The sequence below is a fragment of the Canis aureus genome, chromosome 9, assembly GCF_053574225.1.
Source record: "Canis aureus isolate CA01 chromosome 9, VMU_Caureus_v.1.0, whole genome shotgun sequence".
Taxonomy (NCBI): domain Eukaryota; kingdom Metazoa; phylum Chordata; class Mammalia; order Carnivora; family Canidae; genus Canis; species Canis aureus.
The window spans coordinates 50062398-50088469 of NC_135619.1; the positions used below are offsets into that span (position 1 = coordinate 50062398).

At 37.1% G+C, this 26072-nt stretch overlaps 1 protein-coding gene and 1 pseudogene across 13 annotated transcripts in view; one reads left to right on the plus strand and one right to left on the minus strand.

The window, feature by feature from the left end:
* The window catches only part of NUMB (NUMB endocytic adaptor protein), a 152761-nt gene that overhangs the window by 85488 nt on the left and 41201 nt on the right, over positions 1-26072 (minus strand). For 10 of the 13 annotated variants that reach the window (XM_077909933.1, XM_077909930.1, XM_077909928.1 and 7 more), the window contains one exon: positions 13362-13446. The exons of 1 other annotated variant lie outside the window; for it this stretch is intronic. The gene's annotated coding sequence lies outside the window, so the exon portion shown is untranslated. Of the gene's footprint in view, positions 1-7425; positions 7572-13361; positions 13447-26072 lie in introns of all 13 variants that reach the window. 2 more of the 13 variants (XM_077909921.1, XM_077909925.1) reach the window with 1 other exon arrangement.
* Positions 6862-7340, plus strand: LOC144319938 (succinate dehydrogenase [ubiquinone] cytochrome b small subunit, mitochondrial pseudogene; annotated as a pseudogene).

Sequence of the window (26072 nt, forward strand, 5' to 3'; positions counted from 1 at the left end):
ATTCTCTCTCTCTCTCTCTTTGCCCCTCCAACTTGTGCTCCCTCTCTCAAATAAATACATAAATCTTAAAAAAGAAAAAAAAAGAAAAATCACACGTAGTTATATAAAAGTCTCACTTCTATTAAAAAAAATAATAAAGTCACTGAAATTTAGTCTGTCCAGCCAAAATCTGGAATGGATCAAAGGCTTTTGAATGGCCTTTATGGTTAGAACTCTTAGAGAAATGGGAACTTTTCTTCTAGAGCTTTTTTCCCCCTCCTACATTATATTTGTTTGCTTTTCTTTGTTCTATAGTCACAACACCATCTCTAACTTTTATATACATTTATATACAAGAGGGGCTTCTTGTATATAAATTGTAAGGAAGAATGGACAAGAATATGCTTTAGAAAGTTTACTATGAAAAAAGAATCAACAACCCAAAACTATAGCACAAATTTTATATACATAGGAGATATGAAAGACACACTCAGGAAACTTGATCCTGACATTAAGATTGTTTCCTTATAAGAAAAACAAACAAAAGAACTAACTTAGCCGAAATGGTAAAATTACTCTGATTTTTACAATAGCATTAATTAGCTCCAAATGTAGTAATTTATAAACTAAAATATAAAACCATAGGTATCATTTTGAACACATGAAAAACAAAAGTAAACTCATGTATTTCCTTAGATTAGCTCAACTTCTTTTTTTCAGGAGACTCTAATCTCACAGGGTTATTTTAAAGATAGCACTAGGGATGCCTGGGTGGCTCAGTGGCTGAGTGTCTGTCTGCCTTTGGCTCAGATTGTGATCCCAGGTCCCAGGACTGAGTCTCACATGGGGTTCTCCGCAGAGAGCCTGCTTCTCCCTCTGCCTATATCTCTGCTTCTCTGTGTCTCTCATGGAAAATAAATAAAAATCTTTATAAATAAAGCACTAAAAGCAAAAGTCACATAAATTCAAAATTATATTGGGAATACTTTAAATCATCCATATAGTATTACACTATCTTGCAATAAATCCAACACAACCAGAGATTTTTCCTAGTATGGAACAGTTCGCTACTTTCAACTGAACACAGTTAAAGTAGCTGGCTTATGCTCAGGAGCTATGCCATGAGAAAAGCATCTATGTAGTACCAGAATCACATAGCATCCTTATACTATGGGAGGCACAAAAACACTGTAGAGAAGAAAATCATGGAATAGAATGGCAAAAAGAATCTAAATTTAAATTTAATTGCTTTTTTTTTTAATTAAGATTTTATTTATTTGACAGAGAGAGAGAGAGCACAAGTAGGCAGAGCTGCAGGCAGAGGGAGAGGGAGAAGCAGGCCCCTCGCTGAGCAGAAAGCCTGACATGGGCCTGATCCCAGGACCTTGGGATCATAACCTAAGCTAAAGTAGATGCTTAACCAACTGAGTCACTCACCCAGGTGCCCCAATTTAACTGCTTTTAACTCTTTTATTTACTATTCCCTGAACAAGGATGGTTGAACGTGAATATATACAATTCTACTGTATTATTCCTCACATTTGTATTCCAGAATTCTACAGGGAAAGTTATGAGGAAAAAAATGCACTGATTGTCCATCTGCCAAAAATATGTTTTTGTTCACTCACTAAAATTTAAGCTAAAAATGCTGTATTAAACCATCATTACCTTAAAGTAGAATATTGTACCACAAGCATAAAGTTTTCATTTTTGGATTTTTCTTTCTTTGGTTTCTATTTCTTAGGATGTGTAATGTGCTTTCAAGTTATAAATGACATTTAGAGTGAAGAAAAATCCGTCTTTCAAAATTTTTAAAGATTTTATTTATTTAAGAGAGAGAAAGAGTGTGAGCTAGAGAGGGAGAGTGAGTGAGGGAAGAGAAAGCATGAGTGAGGGAGAGAGGAAGATGGAGAAGACAACTCCCTGCTGAGCAGGGAGCCCAACACAAGGCTTGATCCCAGGGTCTTGGGATCATGACCTGAGCCAAGGGCAGATGCTTAACCAACTAAGCCACCCAGGTGCCCCCCAAATTTTTTATCTCATCAAGTAAGTAAAAACAATGTAAGGAATCTTAGACTCTCCGCATGGCCAAAGGATTCAGCAGTAGGTCATCTAGTCAATCTCCTATTCAATCAATGAATCCTAAGAATTCTGGAGTACATTAAATAATGGTCTAACTGGCATAATTTGTCTAACAGGAAACAATTTATAACTTATTAAGTTGTATCACTGGCTCAATGTTCCACTTAGGCACTGAGCCAAATGAACAGCAACAAACTATAGCATCATCACCAATAGTAAAATAAAAATGCCCAATACTAAACTTACAGGATTAATAACATTCAATTTTTAATGAATAGTGAACTGTTCAGGTTTGCAATAAAAATTAATTTACAAACAGATTCATGGAAAGGTAGAAAGAACAAAGGGCTGGTTTTGTTTTTTTTAAGCCCACTTCCCAAAAGAAATATTCATTAAGTTCCTATATATACATAGGGAGTCAGTGAATTTGAAATTTGTTGATATTCCAGTTCAACTTTTTTTTTTTTATAGGCTATTTATGTTAGGGTATCCTGAATAGAATAATACCTTATTTTAAGAACAATTTTAAGAAAATTAGAATATCTAATTTTAAGAACAGATTATTCTAATTTTTAAATAGCTAAAACTAAAAACTGTTCTCTTTTATCAGACCAGAGGTTTAAAAACAACAAATTAATCTCGGCAATCCTGAAGATTGGTATTTGAGAAGGGAATACTGTTGCAGTTTGAATGTCAAAACTTTCCAGCCACATACTCCCAAGCCCTGATTGCCATTTAGACCATGTGTTCTTGACCAGGGCATCGTACATCCTAAAAGCTCTTAAGATTTAGCAATACCCTAAGATTATGTAGAAATTTGAATGTACATGTGTCTATGTACTTTCTGGGCCAGATTGTTTAACTTTCATCAGAATCTCAAAGGATACTGTAACTACCAAAAATTTAAGAACCGTGGATTTAAACAGTATTTCATGATCCTTATCTATCATCTGACTTTAATTTTCGGTTTCTGCCTTTCTCATTTCATTTTTAAATTTTATTTATTTACTCATGGGAGACTGAAAGAGAGGCAGAGACATAACAGGCAGAGGGAGAAGCAGGCTCCCTGCGGGGAGTCTGATGGAGGACTGGATCCCAGGACCTGGGATCACGACCTGAGCCAAAGGCAGATACTCAACCACTGAGCCGCCCAGGTGCCCCTCTGCCTTCCTCATTTTAATCTTCCCACTCATCTTGCCCACAAAATTCTTTCTTTGGTCTTGATATGTGGCTTCTTTATTCACTCTTGAGAGACAGTAAGGGAAAACTAGAGCTTCATAAAATTAGGAAAGAACCTATCTACTTAAAACTGCAGTCAAAGGTGGTTTAAAAAAACTGAAACTGTAATATTAAAGAAACATTTTTAAAAAAGCTTTCTGAGAACTTTGTCTTTCAGTTAGTTATGCAACCAATTTTATCTTTTAGTTGATCTCCTGCCTTCGAATTGAGAAAACAATTGGTGAACTGAATTTGCAATTCAGCTATCTTCACCTTTGCCTTTTAAGGCATGTTAAGACTTAACATAAAACTATACATGACCGCCCCTAAAAAAAGTACCATCACCCCTAACCCCACAATACAAATATACATGAGTGACTTCATTAAATGTTATTCCTTCAAGAATTAAACCTTCACTTATAAAACAAAACGGTTTTCCTCTGATATAGCAAGGACTGATTTAGCAAGGAACATCCTGATGAAAAAGGGCAGAATTGCTGAGAATGCTAGCCTACTTTTACATTGACTTCCCTCCTCTAAGCATCTGTTAAGTGTGGGATGAGAAAAAGGTGCTGGAATCTGGAGAGGCAGACTAGAATAAAAATATATTTGATTCCAAGATTTTAAAAGAGAGAGACAGAAATGTCACTGGAAAAATTATAGAAATAAGAAGGTTAAAAACAGCTCTGCTCCCCTTTACTGACAAATAACTTCACATATTTTCTGTACACATCATCTCTTCAATTCTTTAACCCTCTGTGATCTGACTCCCTTTCCTTCACAATCCTCTCTCCTTATCCAAGCCATTAACACAAGACTTGGAAATCGGTCCATGGCTCTTTATCTCTACCACAGTCCAAAACAACTTTGCCTCTTATCTGACTAGTTATAAGCCTTCCTCTGATCAACTGTGTACAAAGTAGTCAGTGTAATTTTTTACAATGTAAAATGGATCATAGCACTGCATAACAATTCCATGGCTTTCTAACACATATTCAAATTAAATTCAAACTCTCAGCACTTGAGAATTCAGTATGGCACAATAATTCAACATTGCCCAAGAAAAAAGTGCTCGGTAGAGAGCCCAGCAGACCACAAATGCTGAGTAAATGTTAGCATATTAAGGTATAGCTCCTGACTGCCTCTCTTGCCTTGAGGTGACACTCTCCCCAGCTATGAGCCTTTCAGTTACCTAAAAGCTCTTTCCCACTTGGGGCCTGCTATTTATTTACCTCTGTCTGTAATGCTTTTCTTTCAGACTCTTCACTAACTTCTGTCTTGTATTCATACATCAAGTCTCAACCTAAATGTCTTCCCGTTGATGAAGGCTTCTTTTTTCTTCTTTGTAAATGCTATTCTCTGTTATTCTATATTGTACTACTCTTTTTATTTCCTTCACAGTGCTTATATTTTGTAAATTTTTTTGTTTCATTGGTTAAATTCTTGAACATTACCAGATGACTGAGCTTCGATCCAATAAATACTCTAACTTGCTTAATGTATAAGAATCAATGGATTCTCTTCTTTCTATCCAAAAACATAAGTATACCTCCTCTTACCAACAAGCTAAAAAATTGGTCACTAATATAAATATACCACAGCCCACGCTATGATTCATTATATGTACACACTTCCCTTAATTGTTAAATAAATAAAACTCTGTGTTCAACAACATATTACACTAAGTGCTGGAAGAAGAGGAACCACGATGAGAAACTAAAGATTATTTCCACCCTTAAGGTCTTGAATGACATAAGTATAGGATAGGAAAGACAAAAAAGAGGAGCATTTCAAGTAGGGGATGGGGCAGAATGAACAGTCATGATATATACGTAAAAATGTATACTTCACCAAAACTAAGATATCAGAGATTGCAAGATATGTTGCACTAAGAAAAAGATTCTGCCAACATTAATTTTTTTGCCAACATTAATTATTAATAGTTCATTAACTGTGAAATATCATCAGTAGTAAGATGCATACCAATATGAAGGATGGATCCCAGTTTCAGAGATATTGAATTGTAAGGAAAAGAGGAAGAGGAGAAAGGAGAAGAGAAGAAGAAAAAGAAGGGGAAGAGAAGAAAAATGTTATTAATGTAAAACCAGTCTTCTTTTTTTTTTTTTTTAAGATTTTATTTATGTATTCATGAGAGACACAGAGAGAGATAGAGAGAGGCAGAGACCAGGCAGAGGGAGAAGCAGGCTCCATGCAGGGGGCCAGACGTGGGACTCAATCCTGGGTCTCCATCCTGGGTCTCCAGGATCACACCCGGGGCTGCAGGCGGCGCTAAACCGCTGTGCCACCGGGGCTGCCCTAAAACCAGTCTTCTAAGAGTCTCAAAAAGTCTCAATGATATGGAATATTAGTTATTCACTGAAGTTTCTGATCAGGAAGAGGAGAAAAAAACCCTAAAAAGAGAGTTCATAGAGCAACCCATACTTTTTAAATTGTTTTCATTTGTCTTGCATATCTTTGCCTTTCCCCTTATTTTTAGTTTTTTTTATTTTTTATTTTTATTTATTTATGATAGTCACACACAGAGAGGCAGAGACATAGGCAGAGGGAGAAGCAGGCTCCATGCACCAGGAGCCCGACGTGGGATTCGATCCCAGGTCTCCAAGATCGCGCCCTGGGCCAAAGGCAGGCGCTAAACCGCTGCGCCACCCAGGGACCCCTATTTTTTAGTTTTTCTAAATCACTTTGTACACCTCTTATATACAGCATAGACTTGAGTCTTGCTCTGTGATCCAAACTGAAAATCCTGGGTTTTTTGAAAACTGTGTTAAATATAATTTAAAAAAATATTTTAAAATCCATGTACTTCAAAACTCCTAATTGACTTGTGAATCATAGGCTGTGGCCTTAAAACGCAAGTATAGGGATGCCTGGGTGGCTGGGTGGTTGAGCGCCTGCCTTTGGCTCAGGGCCTGATCCCAGGATGCCGGGATTGAGTCCCACATCGGGCTCCCTGCATGGAGCCTGCTTCTCCCTCTGCCTGTGTCTCTGCCTCTCTCTCTCTCTCTGTGTCTCTCATGAATAAATAAAATCTTAAAAAAATATATTAAAATATAAAAAAGTATAACTGAAAATTATAATAGCAAATTAAAAATATTAAATACATATAGTAAAAATAACGAGCGGTGCCTGGTAGCTCAGTCAGTTAAGCATCTGACTCTTGATTTCGGCTTAGGTCACAATCTAGCGATTGTGGGATCAAACACTGTGTTGGCCTCTATGCTAAGCATGGAGCCTGCTTGGAATTTTCTCTCTCTCCCTCTCCCTCTGCTCCTCCTCCTCTAAAAAAAAAACAGTAATAATAATAAAAAGATTCCATCTCAAACCTCATGAGCCACTTATAAATATATAGCTTTAAATGCTTAGAGGTGTGCCTGGGTTCAACTGAGGTCACGGTCTCAGGCTGTGGCATCGAGCCCACATTGGGCTCCACACTCCAGCAGAGTCTGCTTGTCCCTCTCCCTCTGCTCTTCCTCCCATCTCTCACTGTTCACTAGCTCGCTCTCCCTCAAATAAAAATAAGTAAAACTTTTTAAAAAATGCTTATGTTAGAGTGATCTTGAGCCTTCAGGAGAAAGATGGTAAGTCTCTGGAAGCTGAGTATTCTGTGTGGTGTGCAAGGAGGCCAAGCTCTGTTTCTCCAAATTCCAGTGGTCAGATCTGCTCATGTTTCAGCATTTCTCCAGGAACCTGCCCCAGGATGGTATAGAACACAGTACATTCACCTGTCACCCAACCACTATTCTGGTTCTAAGGCTGCATCTCTCCACTGGACTGGTGAAAGAGTTGTCAGTGTTTTGCTCCTGGGCCTAATTCCAGCTGCTTATTTGAAACTAGCTCTGCAATGGACTACTCCCTGCCTGCAGCCCTCACTCTCCACAATCACTGGTGCCTTGACAAGTGATTACTATGTTCAAGGGGATGCTTTGCAGAAAGCAAACGCAGGTATTTTGGCATTCTCAGCTTTAACCTTTGCTGGGCTTTGTTATTTCAACTATCAAGATGTGGGCCAGGCTAGGGAAACTCTGATCTTTTTGACTTAATACCTTGAAAATTGATTGTACATCTCTTAGCCTCTGCTCTATCATGCCATTCAACTTGCCAATAAGGAAGAAATAACAGGGACACCTGGATGGCTCGGGTTGAGCATCTGCCTTCATCTCAGGGCGCAATCACGGGGCCCAGGATCAAGTCCCACATCCAGCTCCTTGCGGGGAGCCTGCTTCTGCCTTATGTCTCTGCCTCTTTCTCTGTGTCTCATGAATAAACGAAACCTTAAAAAAAAGGGGGGGGGATAACAGGTAAGTCCATTGATGAGATAAACCTCTTCTCCTAATCACCTGGCTATTTTTTAGAATTTAGTCTTTGAGGAAAAGGTTTAAGAGGAATTGTATCCCAGAAATTTGGAGACTGGGTGCCTTACTCTGATGAGTTTACGGGGTTGTCTCTCAGCTTCTCACAAGACTCACAGCATAACTATTATGTATGAGCTTTTATCTGTTAGTTTATCAAATTCTAAAAGAGAATTCAGTTTTATTACTATCAATACCTGATCAAACTTCTGTATTTGTCCTGGGAATGACAGAGAAAGGGAAAGCCTGTAAATTCATAAATAAGGACTTTGTAGAAAATTAATGGTTAATTTTTGAAAATTTCCCTCTGTCCAGTCATACCAGTTACTGATGGTTATGTGTCCTAGGCAAACTTTAAAATTAGGAAATACTGATATTTCACACATTATTAACTTCTAAATCCTGCAAAGAAGAAGAACCTGGAAAGCTTCTGAGTATAGAGAAGTTCAATGTAGGGAAGAGGTCCCCTCATAGATGTATCAGAGTACTATAGATTCTAAACCAAGACTTAATCCTCAAATGTGTTTACTTGTTCTAAAATAATATCTACAAATACAAAACTAAGTAATAAACTGTTATTTTCCCACTGTCGAAATCTGATGTTAAAATGTATTCTATGAAAATAGTTATTTTGAAAAATAAAATGCTATATAATAAAAAATAAAAATAAAAAATATAAATAAATAAAAATGATTGTTAGAAAAAAGCCTAACAATTGGTGAGCTAAGCATCTATCTGAAGGAGTCAGAAAAAGAAAAAAAAAAAAAAATCCAAAGAAGTTAGAATAAAATTCTACTTCCAGTAACACATTAAGCTAGATTATTCACCCAATTCTCTCACTGAAAACAGCTAAAAGTGATGGGTAAAATTTCATTTCAAAAAATATTAAAAACGCTGAAGAGATGACAAGATCAATAAAGAATAACCAGAACAAAATCTATGAGAAAGCAGAAACTCAGAGATAAGTGGCACAATGAAATAGTTTTTATCTTGTATACATCTGCCTAACTCATCAAGTTAATAAGCTTCAATTTTGATAATCTCTTGGGAGAAAAAGAGAAATCAAAGAATAAGACCTACCCAACATCAAAAATCTAACAGGAGACTCTCCATAAAACTGCCCCCCCCATTCACTCTTCTCCTGAGTATGAAACTTTTGAATGGGGGCCCCCCACCCCCCCCTTCAAAAGTTTCATACTCAGGAGAAGAGTGAATAGGAAAAGTAAGCCCAGTCCATCCCTTCATCACCAAAGGACAAGCAAATTTGTCCTAATGCAGAAGAGAACAAGGATTCCTAAGAGGTTGTAAAGACAAGCAAGCCCACATGCATATTTGCAATCCAAAGTCACCCCGTTAGTGTAGCCTAAAACCTTAAGGGATAAATTCAGTCACCAAATTGCAGTACCCTGAGGTTTTGGAGAGGGGCAAAGAGAACTAAAGGTTCTTTTCTTTCTTTTCTTTTTTCTTTTTTTTCCTCCCTCCCTCCCTCCCTCCCTTCCTTCCTTCCTGACATAGAGAGAGAGAGGCAGAGACACAGGAGGAGGGAGAAGCAGGCTCCATGCTGGGAGCCTGACGTGGGACTTGATCCCAGGACTCCAGGATCACGCCCTGGGCCAAAGGCAGGAGCTAAACTGCTGACCCACCCAGGGATCCCCTAAAGGTACCCTCTTAAAGCAATGTGTTTACTTCTTGGGCTCCAGAAAAGAACCATAAATACTTTTTCCAGGGAAAATAAGCAATTTACAGTAAAAGTCTCACCCAGGACAAATAAAAAGAAAACCTATACCTAGGCACAGCATACAAAACTTCAGAAAACTAAAACTAAAGACTTCAAAAGCAGCCAGAGGTTTAAGAAAAAAAAAAGGACACATTCACTTAAGTGAAGAACTATTAGGTAGCCAATTTATCAAGAGCAACAATGGAAACCAAAACAGAGTGGAATTATTTCTTCCAGTGACTACAAAAATACTGCCAGCCCATAATTTTATACCTAATGAAATATCTATCAAAGAAAGTGATATAGGCTTCAGACAATATAGCTGAGAGTTTACTACAGAAAATCCTAGTAAAGAGAATTCTAAAGAAAAAGAAATTCTCCAAAAAAGAAAGAAGTGATCCAAATGGAAAAATCTGAAATTCCAGAGGAATCAAGAGCACACAAAGTTGGAACAGACATCAAATTCAGAGGCTCACTGTCACCATTTTCTGCCATATAGACTGAAGAACAGAAAAGGCAGTTGACAACAAGAAAAGAGGAAGACTCAAAGGGAAGAGAAATAAAGTCCTAGTAAGCACTATTAAGCCCCTGGGTCCTGATGTTCTCAAGTTCTACTGAAATCCTCTTCTTGGAAAATATGAGATACCCTAAAGTCCCTACATTAGATTCTGCTTTTCACTTAAAAGGTGTGTAAAGGAGGCCAGCCCAGGTGGCTCAGCGGTTTAGCACCACCTTCAGTCCAGGGCCTGATCCTGGAGTCCCAGGATTGGTCCCACGTCAGGCTCTCTACATGGAGCCTGCTTCTCCCTCTGTCTGTGTCTCTGCCTCTCTCTCTCTCTCTGTGTTTCTCATGAATAAATAATTTTTTTTAAGTGTGTAAAGGAGAAAGGCCAAAAATTCATGAAACAGAAAACATATAGAGAAAATCAAAGTCAAGCATGGGTTTTTGATAAAGCTAAGAAAATTTATAAACCCTCTAATATAATTGATGAAGGAAAATAGAAGTCACAAAAATATTAGGAATAAAAAAGAAATACTAAGCAGAAATTTAACAGATAAGGAAAAAATGCTTTGAACAACTTTATGCCAAATACTTTAAAAACCCAGACAAAATGGATGGATTCCTGAAAAATTTTTTTCTAAAAACTGCCCTAACTAGAAACAGAAATTTTAAATAAAACCATTTAGAAAACTGAATACATACCTCCAAAAAAAAAAAAAAAATACTAAGCCCACACACTCTCCCCACAATACTAAGAGTTGAACAGAAGTTCAACCAAACTTTCAAGAAACAGATCATTCCAGTCTTACATAAACCCTTAGAGGAGGCAGGGCAGTAGGAAGAAATAGTTCCCAATTCATTCTTTGAGGCCAGTATAATCTGAATACCAAAATCAAACAAAGATAACATAAGAAATAAAATTATAGGCCAATATCACCTATGAACATATATGTAAATATCCTAAATGAAATAATAATAAACTAAATCTACTTGTATATGAAAAAAGACCAACATATTAAGTTTGGTTCATTCCAGCAATGCAAGGGTTAATTTAACATTTAAAAATCTAATAAATTTTGAGGCACCTGTGTAGATCAGATGATTAAGAGTCTGCCTTCGAGGAAGGAAAAAAAAAAAAAAGATTTGCCTTCGGCTCAGGTCATGATCTCCGGGTCCTGGGATCGGGGCTCCATATTGAGCTCCCCAAGTGGGGAGTCCACTTCATCTCCTCTCCTGCCTCTCCCCTCTGCTTGTGTGCTCTCTCTCTCTCTCTCTCTCTCAAGTGAATAATGAATACATAAAATCTTTTTTTTAAAAAATTTAATTAAAAAAAAGGAAATCTAAAAAAAAAAGAAAGAAAAGAAAATCTATGTCATTCACTACCTTAACAGAATACAGAAGAACTACCATATATTATTCCTCTCACAAGTACAGAAAAACTGTCTGATAAAATTTAATACTCATTCTTCCCACACCAAAAAATAGCCAACTAGCAACAGAAAGGTCTTTAACCTATAGAGTATGAAAAATCTACAGCAAACACTATTCTTAATGTTAAAACATAAGAAACGTTTGCTTTTAAAAATTAAGTGCAGCATTAGGAATGCCCACTATTAACACTTTTTTTGAATACTGTACTGGAAATCCTAACTAGCACAGTAAGGATAAAGAGAAAAGACGTAAATATTGGACAGGAAGACACAATTTGCATTCAAAGTATTTTAACAAAACAATTTAGTAAGGTGACTGAACACAGACCTATATTCTATACCAAAAAAGCTTACATCAGCAAATAAAAATGGAAAGAAAAACAAGAGGAAAAATATACTATTTACAGTAGTAACAAGAAATAAGTTATCTAATAATTCATAGAGAAGACATGAGAGAGCTTTATGAAGAAAAAAGAAAAAACTTTGCTGAGAGATATTTTTAAATATCTAGTTTAAATAACTAGAAATATACCATGTTCAAGGATAGGAAGGCTCAGTATGATAAAGAGAATTAAATGCATGTGTACATTAAAAGTTATAAAGATCTTTAAAAAATAAGTTACAGAGATCTTAGGCCCATATATAAGTCATTTTATTTGTTTATTTTTTAAAGATTTTATTTACTTGAGAGACAGAGAGACAGTACAAGCAGGGGGAAGAGCACAGGGAGAGGGATAAGCAGACTCTCAGCTGAGCAGGGAGCTGAAAAAGGAGCTTAATCCCAGGATCTAAGCCAAAGTCAGATGCTTAAGGGACTGAGCCACTCAGGTGTCCTAGAAGGCAAATCCTCTATTTTAAAATAACAGCTTTGGAATATTTGTGTAACTTGACTCAAATCACTTCCATTTATGAGTATTTTTGCAATTGTTATAGACTTCTTGGTCACTAATCACAGACATTTTACTTTAAATTGTAGTAATAGTGGATATGGCACTTTAAAATTCTTACAGTTGCAATAAAGAAGTATGATTGAAGAGTACATGATCAATGTATGACTAACTGAGTCCTAGCTGAATGTGCTATGGCCCCCACTGGTTCAAAGAACAATCAATGTGCACATTCAACACAATGTAAGTTCTGATAACTATTGCAAGTGATGAGATGTTGCCAACATTTTACATAACACATAAGGTTTGGGTTCTTGGTAATCACATGTGAACATTGCCAAAATATCTTCTTAAAAACCATCTAAAAATGTAAACATTTATTCTGAATATAAATTGCATCTATAAGAGAAAAACAGACAAAACACATTCATAATACAATGATCATATGGGGCTCAAAGGGTATCTACAGCAGACCTATGTATGGTCATTGTACATAAAATACACTTCTACATGTGAAGTCCATAAGCAGTTGCCTCATTTGCTCTACCACAGATTTGAAATTGATCAAACGTATGATTTTCCTTAGGTCTAACATTTTCAAATTTAATTTTGGTTTATGTGAATTTTGTGATATTTTATATTGCTGCTTAAACTTTCCTTATTTAATTTCCTAGTAGAATTAGAAATAATGATCATTTGTTTTACTAACTGCTACACCATAATAATACTGACAGCTAACATTAATTTATTAATTGCTTAATGTGTGGCAGGCACTGTTAGAAGTGCTTTTGTACATATTAAATAATTTAATCTTCACAACAACTTTACCAGGAGGATAATATTACTCTCACCATTTTACAGGTAGGAAAACTGAGGTAGAGAAAAAGTTAAGTCACTTTCCAAATGTCACACAAGTAAGTGGAAAGCTTAGGGATTCATACCCAGGGGTCTGTCTCCAGAGCCCAGACCCTCAATTACTATGTTACACCTCTTTTCAGAATGTTTAAAAGACACATAAAATTGTCACGGACAAAAAAACTCACCATTAAGAAAATTACCAGTAACAGTTAAACAACAGTTAAGCATTATTAATAGCAATACAATTTATCACATGTTGATACTTAACAGCTATTTCAAAGTTTCATGGCTATAATTAAGTTTTGAAGTTGGACAGACCTGGCTCTGAATCTTGGCTGTGCCCTTTACAAGCTGTGTGACTTTGGACAAGTTTCGTAACTTCACCAAGCCTCAGTTTCCTCATCTGTAAAATGAGAATAATAAACATCTCACAAAATTGTTGTTAGTAACATAATTACTGCTATTACGCTGATCAAGTAATTCCAAGCAAAACACAGGTACACAAAATACAAAGAGGAGGTTCTCAATTTCCCCCAGAAAACAGAACTTTATTCTAATGACATAAAAAGAGCCTGCTTCTCCCTCTGCCTGTGTCTCTGCCTCTCATGAATAAATAAAATTTAAATAATTAATTAATTAAAAAGATGACCACTCCAAGTTACCGTAGAAACTATAAAATCCACACACTACTGTAGAGCCACAATCTCCTCTAATTCATAACAAATAATTCCCCTAGATACAAGTCAAATGCCTAAGAGGTAAATTACTGAATCTTTGAAAGATAAAATACTGTATACACACAAAGAAAGAGACAAACGGAATAGACATTGTTGTTTGCTGACAACTCCCACAAATTTCATTCCACACATATCCTTTCTAAGACTGGTAGTAAGTATTCAAGAGCCCTGAAACACGAAGAGCTATGTCAACAAGACAGTGATTTCGGGCAATGGTAGGAAGGAATTTTTATAAGAAACAAACAAACAAACAGACATGGCATCAAAGCAAGGTAGAACCTATTGTTAGCACCAAGGAATGGTTATTCCACTTATAACTAGCATTTCACTGGTCACACAAGTTAAACTGTCACTATTATTGCTGACTTTAAAATCTCAATTTTACAATGAATAAACATATTTATATCAATATCTGCATTTACCAATAAATTATGTATAACTATTTGTGATAAGGTTGTTTACGAGCACGAGCAGGGGGAGGGGCAGAAGAAAGGGGGAAAAGCAAGCTCCCCTCCTGAGCAGGGAGCCCCAGCCCTGGATCCCAGGACACTGGGATCAGGATCTGAGCCAAAGGCAGATGCTTAACTGACTGAGCCATCCAGGTGGCTCACTTAATAATACATTATAAAAACCTTTTCTTTTTGGGGAGCCGGGGTGGCTCAGCAGTTTAGAGCCCCCTTCAGCCCAGGGCATGATCCTGGAGACCCAGGATTGAGTCTCATGTCAGGTTCCCTGCACGGAGCCTGCTTCTCCCTCTGCCTGTGTCTCTGCCTCTGTCTCTGTGTCTCTCATGAATGAATGAATGAATGAATGAATGAATAAAAAATAAATAAATAAAAGCCCATGTCAATTATACTCAAAAATATTTAAGAGTAATAAAAGTAAAATTTAAACCCCAGATACAGACACACATAAATACAGTAACTGATCTTTCATAAAACAACAAAGGCAATACAATGGAGAAAATACAGTCTTTAACAAACGGTACTAGAAAAACAAGCAAAGAAAAAAAAAAGAATTTAGACATAAAGACTAAACACCCTTCACAAAAATTAACTCAAAATGGATTATAGGCCTAAATATAAAATGCAAAACTATGAAACTACTAGAAGACAACATAGGAAAAAACCTAGATCAAGTATAATAATGACTTTTTAAATGCAAGACCAAAGGCATGTTCTGTCAAAAAAATACTTGAGGAATTGGACTTCCTTAAAATTAAAAACCTCTGCTTGCCATAAGACACTGTCAAGAGAATGAGAAGAAGAGCCACAGGATGGAAGAAAATATTTGCAAAAGACACATGTGATAAAGGGCTATTATCTTAAATATACAAAGAACTCTAAAAATTTAGCAATAAGAAAACAAATCAATTTAAAAATGGGCAAAGGACTTGACACTTATCTTGACAAAGATATACATGTGGCAAAAAAACATATAAAAGGTGCTCAACATCATATGTCATTTAGGAACTACAAATTACAACAAGATACCACTACATATGTATTACTAGAATGTCCAAAATCCAAAACACCAACAGCACCAAAATCTGGCAAGGATGTGGAGCAAGAGCAACTTTTATTCATTCTTAGCAGGAATGCAAAAATGGTACTACCACGTTGGAAGATAGTTTTGCAGTTCTTTAAAAACTCAACATACTGGGATGCCTGGGTGGCTCAGCAGTAGAGCGTCTGCCTTTGGCCCAGGGCGTGATCCTTGATTCCCGGGGTCGAGTCCCGTGTCAGGCTCCCTGTATGGAGCCTGTGTCTCCTTTCTCTCTCTCTCTCTCTCTCTCTCTCTCTCTCTCTCTCTCTCTGTGTCTCTCATGAATAAATAAAATCTTAAAAATAAAAAAAAGAATCTTGTTTGCAAAAGGTACCTAATACATTTGTACTGAATAAATAACTAAAATAAGTAACTACGGACAGAAGGTGAATTAGAGTCACAATTATCACAACAGAATTGGGGGGGGGAAAGCAAAAAAAAAAAAAAGGCAAAAAACAATAACAACAACACAGGATGCCTGGGTCACTCCGTGGTTCGTTGAGTGTCTGTCTTGGGCTCAGGTTGTGATCCTGGGGTCCTGGGATTGAGTCCCACATCAGGCTCCCCATGGCAAGCCTGCTTCTCTCCCTCAGCCTATGTCTCTGACTCTGTCTCATGAATAAATAAAATCTTTTTAATCTTTTAATAAACTCTTTATTTTTAAAAGATAAAAAAATAAATAAAAACAAAAGAAAATCCTTAATAAGGCTTATAAGGAGCTTGGCATAATTTTGTGCTTGCCCATCAGTCAAAGTACACTGGCTTTCTTTGATACCTTAAACCTATTATGCCTCTTTTTACCTTAAAGTCTCTTTAGTCCATAGTTTTAACAATGCCTTACTTTTCCTTAATTTTACTCATCCTTAAGAGCTCTGCTCAAATATCACTTCCTCAAAGCAACTGTCCTGGACCACCACCTCCTTCACCTGAACTTTCACCTAAACTAATCTCTATAATAAGCAGGTAACAAACTGTACTTCTCTTTTTTGGTTTATCACAATAGAAATAAATGTGTACTTAATACCTCTCTTCTCTGCAAGATAAAAGCTGCAGGAGGGCAGAATTCTTCTCTGTCAAGTTCACCGCAATGATTAATACATACTTAAAATTGTTTAAAATGTTATTCATTATGTTATTGTTAATTATTTAGAAAAATCAATTTAATTAATTAAATTATTTAATTATTAAATAATAGAGATATCCATTACATATTATTATACAGTAGATTTTATCTGACCAATTCTCCAGGCAAAAAAAACTATAAAATGGGATTTAAAAACAAAAATATAAACACAGAAGGCAGGCAGGATGTGAGAAGCCAAAACACCAGAGAAAAAGGAAATGTAGAATTAAGCCTGCCATTCTCCATTACTTTTTCCTCCTGAGGCAATTAGCTGCATACTAGATCTTTTGGCAGTCTTACAGGGCTGCAAAAGACAGAAATTAGAGCTCAGGGCTTATCAAGACAGGCAAGATTTGAGGGGCTGAAATTCCACAGAGGAGGCAACCACAGAAAAATAAGGCTAGACATTCTGTACTGCATTTGCCCTTAGGGTATTTACTGAATCCTAACCTGTGTGGGGAGCAAGAGGCCAAGGGAAAAAAAATCGCCTATTTTAAAGCAAAAAAGGTAAGCAGAACTTCGAGTAGGCTCACAGTGCTGGTAAAAGAAAAATTACAGTTCAGGGCCTGCCAAGAAGACTAGGCTCTGGCAAATACCCCAGGATTCCATTTGATACCTCTGAAGGACAAAACTCTCAGAGTAAGGGGAAACTGGACTTAAACCAGCCCTTAAGAAGTGTAAAACAAAGCCTCAAGTCATCTCAAGCCTATACAGAATCAAGGTCATTTGCTCCTACTTTTAACTACCACTACAAGAAAATTAAATCCTCTCTAGAGAACAATATTATCATCAAGACTCTCTATAATTTTTTATGTACATTGTCTGACATTCATTTTAAAAATTACCAGGAAGGGCAGCCCGGGTGGCTCAGCGGTTTGGCACTGCCTTCTGCCCAGGGCTAATCCTGGAGACCCGGGATCGAGTCCCATGTCAGGCTCCATGCATGGGGCCTGCTTCTCCCTCTGCCTGTGTTTCTTCCTCTCTCTCTGTCTCTCAAGAATAAATAAAATCTTAAAAAAAAAAAAATTACCAGGAATGCTAGGAGACAGGACCAAATGACGAAAGCCAAGATTTTTATCAGACAAAAAAAAAAAAAAAAGACCAAAGGAGATCCAGATATTTTAATTATCACACAAAGACTTTAAAATAACTGTGATTAGGGGCACCTGGGTGGCTAAGTTGGTTAAGCTTCTGCCTTCCTTTTGGGTCATGATCTTGGAATCCTGGGATGGAGCCCTGCATCAAGGTCCTTGCTCAGTGGGGAGTCTGCTTCTCCCTCTTCCTCCAACCCCTCCCAATCCTGCTCTTTTTCTCTCAAATAAATGGATAAAATCTTATTTTTTTTTTTTTGGATAAAATCTTTTAAAAATAAAATACCTGTGATTAAAATGTTTGGGAAAATACATAACAAGACGAGAATTTCACCAGAGAACTGGAATCTATAAAAACAAAAAATAGGGATCCCTGGGTGGCTCAGCGGTTTGGCGCCTGCCTTTGGCCCAGGGCGCGATCCTGGAGACCCAGGATCGAATCCCACGTCGGGCTCCCAGTGCATGGAGCCTGCTTCTCCCTCTGCCTGTGTCTCTGCCTCTCTCTCTCTCTCACTGTGTGCTTATCATAAATAAGTAAAATAAAATAAAAAATAATAATAATTTAAATTCTATAACTAAAAAATACATAAAAATGAAATTAATAATAAATGAGATGCTTGTAACAGCAGATTGGACTAAAAAACAGATCAATAGAAAATATCTGCTTGATGGACAAAAGGAGAGGAAAAAAAAAAGATGGAAAAAACCACATGAAAAATAGAGGATGCAAAGAAAGATGTAAAATGCAATTCTCCAGGATCCTAGAAGGAGACAGTGAAAGAGTGGAACAGAAACAATATTTTAAAAATATTCCAAATCTGACAAAATATTTCAAGCTAACAAAATATTTCAAGCTACATATTCAAAAGGGTCTGTGGAATTCAAGCAACTTAAACACAAAGAAAATCACCTAGAAGCATTACTTTAAAACCAATGAAAACCAAAGATATCGCTTCTCTAACAATAACAAAAAAAAAGGTGAAATCAGAAGATAATGGGATGTATTTAAAATGCTGAAAGAAAATAACTGGCAAGCTGGAATTCTATGCCCAATAAAAATGTCCTTCAGAAAGCTTCCAAATTCATTCTGTGAATCCAGCATTACTCTGATACCAAAACCAGATAAACACACTATAAAAAAAAGGGAATACAGGTCAATATCTCTCATGAACATAGACAAAATAATCCTCAACAGAATATTAGCAAACCCAACAATACATGAAAAAAGTCGTTTACCACAATCAAATGGGATTTAATCCTGCGGTGCAAGAGTGCTTCACTATTCACAAATCAATCTACAAGATACGTCACATCAATAAGAGAAAGGGTTAAAAAACATGATCATTTCAATAGGTGCAGAAAAAGCATTTGACAAAGTACAACATCCACTCATGATAAAAACCCTCAATGAAGCAGGTTTAGAGGGAATATCACCTCAGCATAAAAAAAGCCATATATGGAAAAACCCAGAGCCAACATCCTACTCAATGGTGAAAAACTGAGAGCTTTTCCCTTAAGATCAGGAACAAGACAATGATGTCCACTCTCCCCACTTTTATTCAACATACTGTTGAAAGTCCTAGCTACAGCAAGGAGACCAGAAGAAATAAAAGGCATCTTTTTAGTAAGGAAGAAGTAAAACTTCACTCTTTGCAGATGACATGATTCTATATGTAGAAAACCCTAAAGATTCCACCAAAAAACTACTAGAATTGATCAACGAACCCTAAAGATTCGACCAAAAACTACTAGAACTGATAAATGGGATACAAAATCAGTAATACAGAAATCTTTTGCATTTCTACACACTAATAATTAAGCAGCAGAAAGATAAATTAAGACAACAGTCCCATTTAGAAATACACCAAAGAGGGATCCCTGGGTGGCGCAGCGGTTTGGCGCCTGCCTTTGGCCCAGGGCGCGATCCTGGAGACCCGGGATCGAATCCCACATCAGGCTCCCGGTGCATGGAGCCTGCTTCTCCTTCTGCCTGAGTCTCTGCCTCTCTCTCTCTCTCTCTCTGTGTGACTATCATAAATAAATAAAAATTTAAAAAAAAAAAAAAAAAAAAAAAAAAAGAAATACACCAAAGATAAGAAAATACCTAGGAATAAACTTAACCAAGGAGGTGAAAGGTTTATACTCTGAAAACTATCATACGCTAATGAAAGAAACTGAAGATGACACAATGCAATGGGACAGACATTCCGGGCTCATGGATTGGAAGAACAAATATTACTAAAACGGCCATACTACCCAAAGCAACCTACAGACTGATGCAATCCCTATCAAAATACCAACCGCATTTTTCACAGAACTAGGACAAATAACTCTAAAATTTGTGTGGAACTACAAACCTGAATGGCCAAAGCAGTCTTGAAGAACAAAACTAAAGGCATCACAATTCTGGACTTCAAGTTACATTAAAAAGCTGTTGTAATAAAAACAGTATGCTACTGGCACAAAAGTAGATACAAAAATCAATACAACGGAACAGAAAACCCAGAAATAAACCCACAACTATATCCTCAATTAATCTTTGACAAAGCAGGAAACAACATCCAATGGGAAGGACAGTCTTTTCAACAGATAGCACTAGGAAAACTGGACAGCTACAAGCAAAAGAATGAAACTGGAAACTTTCTCACACCATACACAAAAATAAACTCAAAATGGATTAAAGACCTAATGTGAGACCTGAAACCGTAAAAATCCTAGAAGAGAACACAGGCAGCAATTTCTCTGACATTGGACCTAGCAACATGATTTTGGATACGCCTCCTGAGGCAAGGGGGGAAGAAAGCAAAAATAAATTATTGGGGGCCCTTGAGTGGCTCAGACCGTTAAGCACTTGCCTTCAGTTCAGGTAATGATTCCGGGGTTCAAGCTGTGCATCAGCCTCCCCACTCAGTGGGGAGTCTGCTTCTCCCTTTGCCCCTCCTGCTCATGCTCCTCTGTCTCTCTCAAATAAATAAATAGTTTTTAAAATTAAAAAATAAACTGTTGGGACTACATCAAAAGAAAAACTTCTACACAGCAAAGGAAATAACAAAACTAAAAGACAACATACTGAATCAGAGAAGATATTTCCAAATGACATATCTGATAAAGGGTTACTATCCAAAATACATAAAGAACTTAAACAAGTCAGGGCGCCTGGGTGGCTCAGTCCATTAGGCATCTGCCTTCAACTCCGGTCATGATCCCAGGGTCCTGGGATTGAGTTCTGCTCAGGGCTCCCTGCTCAGCAGGGAGTCTGCTTCTCCCTCTACCCTGCCCATGATCTCTCTCTCTCTCTCTCTCTCTCTCTCTCTCATGTGTGCTCTCCCTCAAATAAATAAATAAATAAATAAATCTTTTTTAAAAAGCTACACAACTCAACACACAAGAAACAAACTACTCAATTTAAAAATAGGCAGAAGATACGAACAGACATTTCTCCAAAGACGACATATAAATGGCCAAAAGATGCATGAAAAGGTGCTTAACATCAATCATTATCAGGTTATAATGCTAAGTGAAATAAGTCAGAGAATGACAAATACCATATGATTTCACTCATATTTGGAATTTAAGAAACAAAAGAAACCAACAAAAGGAAAAGAGACAAACAAAAAAACAGTCTTAACTACAAAGAAACAAATGGATGGTTACAAGAGGGAAGGATGGGTGAAACAAATGAAGTGGCTTAAGAGTACTCTTATTGTGATAAGCACTGAATAATGTATAGAACTGTTGAATCACTAATATTGTACAACTGAAACTAATATAACACTATATTTTAACTATATCGGAATTATTTCTTTAAATATGTTTAAGCATAAAAATATTACATTAGGATAAAATTATCTGAGGAAAGGAGAATGAAAATAAGAATTTATTTATTTATTTTTGAAAATAAGAATTTAAAGAGAAAGTGGAATTAAAATTTCTCATTGTAAAAAAAAAAAAAAAATAGGGGCAGCCCGGGTGGCTCAGCGGTTTAGTGCCGCCTTCAGCCCAGGGCCTGACCCTGGAGACCCGGGATCGAGTCCCACGTCAGGGTCCCTCCATGGAGCCTGCTTCTCCCTCTGCCTATGTCTCTGCCTCTCTCTCTGTCTCTCATGAATGAATGAATAAATAAAATCTTCATATAAATAAATAAATAAATAAATAAATAATAAATTTCTCATTGTTAAAAAAAATCCTTCAAAAATGAAGACAAAATAAAAAATGCTTTCAGACAAAAAGAGAACATTCGCTACCAGTAGACTCACATTGAAAAAAAGAATTATAGGGGATCCCTGGGTGGCTCAGCGGTTTCGCGCCTGCCTTTGGCCCAGGGCACGATCCCGGAGTCCCGGGATCAAGTCCCGCGGGCTCCCAGCATGGAGCCTGCTTCTCCCTCTCCTCTGCCTGTGTCTCTGCCTCTCTATGTCTATCATAAATAAATAAAAATAAATTTAAACAAAAAAAAGAAAAAAAGAATTCTATATGAAGAAAGGAAATAACCTCAGATGGAAGCATAGTAACATAGGAAAGAATCAAGACTACTAGAAAGAGGAAATATGTGAATAAAATAAAATTAATTACAGATTTAAAACCATAAAATAAATACAGAAAAAACAAATAAGAGGAAAATTATAAATGTAATGAAAGGGCAGTAAGGTTCTTGTGTTTTCCAGAAAATAATAGCAGTAAACTTTTGGCAAAAATAGCTACAATAATTCCTTCATTCCTTAAGCACACTCCTTAATAACATGGCTTACCTACTCTTCCTAATGAGAGGTAGAATCTATTTCCTTACCTCTTGAATTTGGACTTGGCCATGTGACTTGATTTGGCCAAGAGGTGTTAGAAAATGTGATACAGGGAAGCCTGGGTGGCTCAGCGGTTGAGCCTCTGCCTTCCACTCAGGGCGTGATCCTGGAGTCCCTGGATCGAGTCCCACATTGAGCTTCCTGCATGGAGCCTGCTTCTCCCTCTGCCTGTCTCTGCCTCTCTGTGTCTCTCATGAATAAATAAATAAAATCTTAAAAAAAAGTGATACAGCAGACACTGGAAAAGTGCTTTTATGTTGGAATTTGTCCTCTCTTACTACTCTTAGAACTTTAAGCCAACAATTGAATGAATGTGTCTCCTAGAAAGGCCACATGGAGTAAAAACTTCTCAACTCCACTCTGGCCAAAAGCTTGCCAACCAACAAACATTTAAGTGAGGCTATCTGGCCCCAGCCAAATCACTAATAGACCGAAGGGATCAATCAATATAGTCCAAGTCAAATTAACAATCCAGAGTCATGAGCTATTAAATTATTTAAGCCACTAAGGTTTTTTGAAGTAAAAACTAGCTGAATACAGAACTTATATATTTAAGTAGATCAGTGGTTCTCAAACAAGGTTGATTTTGCTCCCCAGAAGACTTTTGGCAATGTCTGGAGACATTTTTGGTTGTCACAACTGTTACTGGCATCTAGTGATTAGAGGCCAAGGATGCTGCAAAACATACTACAAGGCCTCCAAAACAAAAAATTACCTGGCCCAAAATGTCAACAGTGCCAAGGCTGAGAAACCCTGAAAGCATGACAGAATGATGCAGCCTTTAAAATAATCCTATCCAGGGCAGCCCAGGTGGCTCGGTAGCTTAGTACCACCTTCAGTCCCGGGTGTGGTCCTGGAGACTAGGGATCAAGTCCCATGTCAGACTCCCTGCATGGAATGGAGCCTGCTTCTCCCTCCGCCTGTGTCTGTGCCTCTCTCTCTCTGTCTCTCATGAATAAATAAAATTTAAAAAATAATAATAATCCTATCCAACAGAACTTTAACGATGAAAATGTTTTATATCTGCTACCCAATACAGTAACCATAGCCACACTTGGCTAGTAAGCACTGGAAATGTGGCTAGCTTGAGAGAAGAATTAGTGTTTTTATTCTATCCAGTTTTAATTAATTTAAATTTAAGGTGCCAAATACCACTAGTGGTTTCTGTACTGGATGGCACAGCTCTAAATTTCAGGTGCTAGTGATACTGAGAATAGTGAAAATTAGATTGGATAACAACAGAAAAAATGAGTTTGATAAAGTTAAGGCCCATAGTCATTTGTTACCAATAAAAATTACAAACATTTTTTTTTGTTTCAGTATCTATAAAGTCCAAAATGTACTACACAATGATAAAATAATAATCTGGAAAAAAATTTTTTAAGACTGTATTTATTTATTTAAGAGAGAAAAGGAGAGCACAAGCAGAAGGGAGGACAAAGGGAGAGGGAGAAGCAGACTCCCCTGCCAGGCTCCCTGCCAATGCAGGACTCAATCTCAGGACCCTGGGATCATGACCTGAACTGAAGGCAGATGCTTAATTGACTAAGCCACCCAGCCATCCCCCCTCCCTTTTTTTTTTCCTCAGTTTAAAGTGATTTAAACAGAACTGCTGCATTCTAGAGGCCTCCAAATTGTACCAGATGAATAGCTTTTAATCAAACAACTCCAGGTAATTATTCATTTACTATATTACTTCCCTGTAGCAGTTCACTCTACTTTCTTATCCTCTTCTCTACCCCCACCTCATCCACCACAAGAGAAGGAAGAAGTTGATCCAATGCTGGTACAATTCCATAGATTTTTTTTTTTCAACTTGTCAGCATTAAGTAGGTCAGTTTTCTGCTGTAGTGGGTGTTTTGGCAATAGGTTTTCTTACTAGAATACCATGGCTACTCTGCCTAGTAAGTACATACCACAAAAGAAAAAAGATTCTATTGAATAACTCCTAAGGAAAGAACAGGCTGCTTGATGTCTAGAAGAAAATCCCTGAGTCTCAACTGAATACCACCATGAAATTCTAACAGAAAACAAAACAGAAAGAAAATTCTAAATCAAACTTTTTTCTGTATCATGAAGTCTACAGATTTAAAGGCCCTCAGTATCTAACAATCCACAAAGTTTGCTGATACTCTAATATGTACCCAGCCCAATCCTAATCAGTGAAATTATAAATCAAAGAAAAGGTAATAAAGGACACCCAATCTATCAGATGCTTTAAGAATTCTAATAGGAGAAACTTTACCATTAAAACTAAAATTCTGGAAAACATCTCCCTTGTAAGATATTATTTCTTTGGAGGAAATATTTTTTTAAAGTCAGAAATGAGACTTTTAATGATTGTATTACAGCAGAAAGCAAATTTGGTAGAAGTTTATTGGAACAAGTGATTTATACAGAATTTATTGTTATTTTAAAAATCAGTATTGTCTCTCTTGTGGGTCTGAGAACTCAGTTTTACATTTTCATAATTTGTAAGTCAAAAATTTTTTTAAACCTGACAGGTACATAATCAACCAGTTTATTCCATATTAGATCAAAAATTCTTGCAGAGGCAAGATTAATATCCCCTACTAAGAACAGTGTTTCAAATGAAAGAAAAGTTTTGCGTTTTTTTTAAAGATTTTATTTATTTATTCATGAGAGACACACAGAGAGAGAGAGAGAGAGAGAGAGAGAGACACAGACAGAGGGAGAAGCAGGCTCCATGCAGGGAGCCCGACGTGGGACTGGATCCCGGGTCTCCAGGATCACGCCCTGGGCTGAAGGCAGGCGCTAAACCGCTGAGCCACCAGGGCTGCCCTGAAAGAAAGGTTTAAACAATTATATTTACTGGATTTTTTTTTCCAGAAAAATTCCAAGAATTTTGACAAATCTAGAAGAAAATGTAAATCTTGCAGGCCAGATCACTAACTTTTGTTATAGGAACACTTAAGCTCATTAGGAATAAATTACATTAAAAAATAATGCACTATGATCAATATTCATATTGCTATACAATGTTGATGTTCACAATCTATGGGGGTAGGGTGGGTGTGTTTGTGTGTCCAAAGCCAGCTCCATTCCTGAGACCAATTATCACCTTAAGAGATATCTCTCTACCGTGATAAATATGTTCAGCAAGTAGAAGTTCACAAGACAATCAGACTTAGGAGCCATCTACACTGACATAACAATTGAAGCCAGGAAACTGGAGAGTCCTTCAAGGAGATGTTCTGCAAAGATCCTCGACCTGGTTCATAGATGAGCTTGGTGGGGTGGAGGTGGGGGGAGGTGATCTATAAAGTCCCCAAGTACAAGTTTAATGCACTGCATTATTCTGGTAAGAGGGGTCATGGCTTATATTAAATTCTGAAAGGAGGACAAGACCCAAAAAAGGCTTAAGAACTACTGGTATAAGGAGAGAAAAGAACAAAGGAGACAGCTATGAGGAATACTTATATTGAGGCATCTGAGTGGCTCAGTTGTTGAGCATCTAACTCATGATTTTGGCTCAGATTATGATTTCAGGGTTGTGAGACCAAGCCCCACACTCAGCAGGGAGTCTGCTTGATATTCTCTCCCTCTGCCCCTCCCCCTGCACTCACACACTCTCTCTCAAATTATAAATCTTAAAAAAAAAAAAAAAATACTCAAGGGTGCCCAGGTGACTCAGTCTTGGTTAAGTGTCTGCCTTCGGCTCAGGTCATGATCCTGGTCCTGGGAGCAGGGAGCCTGCTTCTCTCTATCCCCTC